At 39.2% G+C, this 4,708-nt stretch overlaps 1 pseudogene; it reads right to left on the bottom strand.

Moving 5' to 3' along the window:
* Window positions 1–1,303: 1,303 nt before the first annotated feature.
* On the bottom strand, window positions 1,304–2,071 carry LOC141167488 (olfactory receptor 5V1-like; annotated as a pseudogene).
* Window positions 2,072–4,708: the final 2,637 nt, after the last annotated feature.

Raw genomic sequence — 4,708 nt, 5'->3', positions numbered from 1 at the left:
AGACTTGTTAATCAGGACTGTAGCATTAAAGCTCGGTTGTGCAAAAGTAGGGAGAATCAGAGTCCCCAGAAAGCCCCGGACTGTACTACAGAGGAAGGATAGTGTGTGGAAAATGCTTCATACTGTATTTATAATCCAGACAAAGTTACCATTCAGTAAAGAGTTTATTTTTGAATAGTAACATAGTTACATAGTTAGTAAAGCCGAATAAAGACTTGCGTCCATCAAGTTCGACCTGTTAGTTCTGTAATTGCTAAAGTTGATCCAGAGGAGGGGAAAAACCCCAAATGATTTAGCCAATCTTCACCTGAGGAAAAATTCCATCCCGACTCTGAAACTAGCAGTCAGAATAAATCCCTGTATCAACCTACTATTTTATTTTATTTTTAAGTATATGCTGAAATCTGCCTGGTATCTAGTTGTCTCCCTCATTAAACTGTAAAACATCTGGTCCTGACAAAACCACAGCATCAGTTACTTGCGGCCTGCATGGGCGTAAGACTCTTATAGAACAAGTCCACACACCCATCCAGGACCACTACTTTCATGTAACGTGCTGGGTTGCTGAAGATGAGTTCCTTGCCCGTGGCTACCAACCCGCACACTTACTCAAAGATCTATAAGCCATAGTCAGTGACATGGAGGATGTAAAAATTGCAGTTGCAACCAGGATACAAAGCGTCCACATACACTCCTCGCCACATGATTTTAACAGTGCCTGAAATGACCGTGTTAATTCCATGTACTTTCCAGGGTACAGGCTTCAAATTATTTGTATGATTTATAAAATCATTGGCTGCAACTAGTGTATCAGCATAAAAAAGAGGGGAAATTATGTGTCCTTCTACTGCCTGCAGATTAACTTCTTCGTTGATCCATGTTATGTGTATTACATCCTCCTTCCTGTAGCAAAATCCACTTAGGCTTCCAAAGCAAAATGTAAGTAGAGTCTGTTTACATGGACTGTCCGGCGGAATGATATGACCGCCGATCGTAAACCTTTACCGATCGCCGGTCGTTTAATACCTTGTTTACACATGCAGATCAAGGTAAATAAATAACACTAAGTTATCTGTAGTGAGCATAGGCTGCCATGGTTCTTGGCAGTGCAATGTACTACCAAGAATGGTGATCTTCTGACTAAGGAAAAGGTCACCTTATGCTTATTCACTCGATGACGGTCTGTTCACACTGCAAAATATAAGGGAAATGAGTGAATTTAGGAATGCTTGCTCAGGATAATCTTTCCGTTTATATACAGCTTCAAGAATCTTCATGTACAGTCAAGAAGATGCAAATTCTTTCATTTTAATCTTCTACACCAGACAATTTTTAGCTTATAAAAAGCTTCTTTAAAGTCCTTGTTCTTCAGCGTGTATATAATAGGATTAAGCAGAGGGGTCAGCATGGTATATATCAGAGATAAGACCTTACTTAGTGTCAGAGTTTGTCCTCTTGTTGGAAAGAAATAAACAATAATTAGCATTCCATAAAGCATGGAAACCACAGTGAGGTGGGAGCTACAGGTGGAGAAGGCTTTATGTCTACCGGTATTGGATGGGATCTTCATAATCGTGACGGCAATAAACACATAGGACATAACAATTATTAAAAATGGGCAGAATACATTTAAAACACCAGTCATAAAAATTAGTTTATGGATTACAGTTGTATCAGAGCAGGAGAGCTTCAGAATAGGTTCCAAGTCACAGTAGAAATCTTCAATAATGTGTGGACCACAGTAATACAGATTATATATAGAGATCATATACAACAACATCACTATAAAACCAACGAACCAAATGACAGTTACAGATACCGCACAAAACGTGTGATTGATGATGGAGTTATATCGGAGAGGGTTACAGATGGCTAGATAACGATCATAGGACATCACCTACAATAGAAGACATTCTGAGGACTCCGACATAACAAGGAAAGAAAACTGGTTGATACATCCGATGAGAGTCACAGAGCTTCCCCCGTACAGTACAGTAAGAAGAAGGGTAGGAACGATGTCTGTAGTCAGCAGGATGTCACACAATGACAGCTGAGTAATGAAGAAGTACATGGGGGACTGGAGGGTTTTACTCAGTAGGAAGAGGGTAATGATTAGAATATTCCCTGAAATAGTTGCAAAGAATATGAGAACCAGTAGTGAAAGCAGCGGGATTTTGAAATTTTGAAGATTTGAAAATCCGAGCAGATTAAGTGAGGTCACATTATTTGCAAGTGCGATCTGTAAAAAAAAAAAATTTACCAATTGTGTTACCAAAATAGTCATTGAAATTTTAACAATGAAAACAGAAAAGAAGATTATAGACAAATATATATTTACTGTACATTAAGCTTTCCGCTTTTCATTTTATTTTTATATTATTATTATTATTATTATTATATCATACTCATTATTTTCTCCTATCCTACAGTAAAGGCTAAACCTGTTAAACATATGAAATATTTTATTTGAATTGTGACTTAGGTCTTTACATACTTTTTTTAGGTTATTTACTTATTATCTGTCAGTAAAATAATATTTCAGCAAATCAAATTGAGGAAAAGAGAAGGGAAATGTAAAAGAAAATAAGAAAAACAGTCATCTTACAAGGAAAGGGGATATACAGTGACTTAAATATGAGTGTCTGAGCAAAGGGTCTGAATACTTATGACCATGTGATATTTCAGTTTTTCTTTTTTAATGTATTTGCAAAAATTTCTACATTTCTGTTTTTTTCAGTCAAGATGGGGTGCAGAGTGTACTTTAATGAGAAAAAAATGAACTTTTTAGAATTTACCAAATGGCTGCATTGAAACAAAGAGTGAAAAATTTTAAGGGTTCTGAATACTTTCCGTACCCACTGTAAAAAATAAACTTAGCTTTAAACCATCAATAATCTTAAAACCACACTCACTTGAGATTTTTCTATGTTGTCCATATTTGCGTTCATTTTATATAATACATTTTCAGTATTATAATATTAGAATTTAGTGGCAACAGGAATACATTCATATAACTGTAGACCAGTCTAGATAATATAGAAGTCATTTTATAATGTATCCAGTAATCCCTTCCTTTTCTAGTCACATTTATATGGTTTCTTATACACAGAGGGAGATCCACATCTGTCCTCTGAGCTACTATGTACTTCTCCACTGAGACCTAATCTACCTGGATTTTCTTGTATTGTTTTCATCAGTTTTGATAATTGATACAAAATAATATCCATATTTAATACATAAACATAGAAGAGAACAAACAATATATTAAAACCGGTATTTCAATATTTGAATACATTTTTATTAAACTCAAATTCGACAATAGTGTTGTGCCCCCTCCATATTTACTTGCAGGATCTTTTTGACCTTTCATCCTATATCCATAAACATTAATACGGCGTTAGCTCCTCTTCAGCTTCACTAGCTTCCATACTTCTGGGAAGGCTTTCCACAGGACTTTAGAGGGTGTCATTTGGAGATTTTGTTTTCTCTTTTATCCAGAGGACCATTTGTGAAGTCAGTGATGTTGGATGAATGGGCCTGGATTGCAATCTACATTCTAGCTCATCAAAAAGGTGCTGGATGAGGTTAAGGTCAGGGCTCTGTAGTACCGGTCAAGTTCTTCCTCCTCCAAACATTGATTTCTGGCAATTGCTTTATGCCGAAAAACAAAGTCATGCTGAAACAGAAAGGGGTATTTTGTAAACTTTTCCAACAAAATTGGAAGCTGCAATTTTCCAACATTTTTTGGCAATCACTGCACTGACAGACAGAGGACAGAGGCTGGAAAAACAATGGTCATAGGTAGATGTGATACCATATTCAGTGATTTCCAAGCAGCGAGCAGCAACTCCTTACATAATTATGGAATGCTGCTTTAAGATGACTGTGTTATCAGAAACTGTCACAGTAATGCCAGCAGCCAACAAGGCTACTGCATTACTGTGAATGGCAGGAAATTCCCATGTGTCATTTAGCTGTTTATCAGTCATGAAACATGTGTAACAGGGACTCAAGCAGTGTGACGCACCCCCTGGGCCGTGAGGTACCCGGTGCCAGGCCGCTTGATGCTGGGGGTAGTAATCACAGTGGCGGTGACCCGGTCCGTGACCCAGGGCGGTCAATCCAAGGGGAATTATATGTATAGGTTTTATTAAGGAGTCCGACTACGCCACCTGTGGAATGGGGCTAAAGGAGCCGCCGCTGCGGAACAGTCCTCTGAAGCTGGTGGTATCGCAGCAAGGATGTTATGACTCTCCACAGGAAGAGTTAGCTTCAGGGCAGGGTGTGGAAGTTGGTGGCTGTGCAGGGTGTCATAGTGCAGAAATAACCACAGATTCAGTATAGTGCAGTCCCAGGGTCTTTACTCACAGTTGTTGTATTCCACGTTATAACTGCAGACCATAACTGTCCACGTCGTGCTGCGCTCTCTCAGAGAGGGGTTCAATCCACCCTCAGATATCTCCAGAGTATTTATCAGGACCCTGTTCTGTGTACCTTCCTCAGTCGTCTTCCTGCGCTGGCTCTCTCCTTACTGCCCTGCGCCTCACAGTAGGTGTCCCAAGCCGGCAGCCTCGGGTCTTGGCGGGCGACCTGTAGTCCCCTGTGCCCTCTGTGACTACCTTTTCGGCAAGTATTAACTGTGGTGGTGGGCAACTGTACCCTGAAAGTACAGCCACCTCCAGTTGCTAGTTAGACTTGCAGTATCTTG

The sequence above is a fragment of the Phyllobates terribilis genome, unplaced genomic scaffold (genome assembly GCF_046119375.1).
Source record: "Phyllobates terribilis strain yellow unplaced genomic scaffold, ASM4611937v1 Scaffold_11__3_contigs__length_659146591, whole genome shotgun sequence".
In the NCBI taxonomy this organism is placed as follows: Eukaryota; Metazoa; Chordata; class Amphibia; order Anura; family Dendrobatidae; genus Phyllobates; species Phyllobates terribilis.
This window is presented reverse-complemented; position numbering and strand designations above follow the sequence as displayed.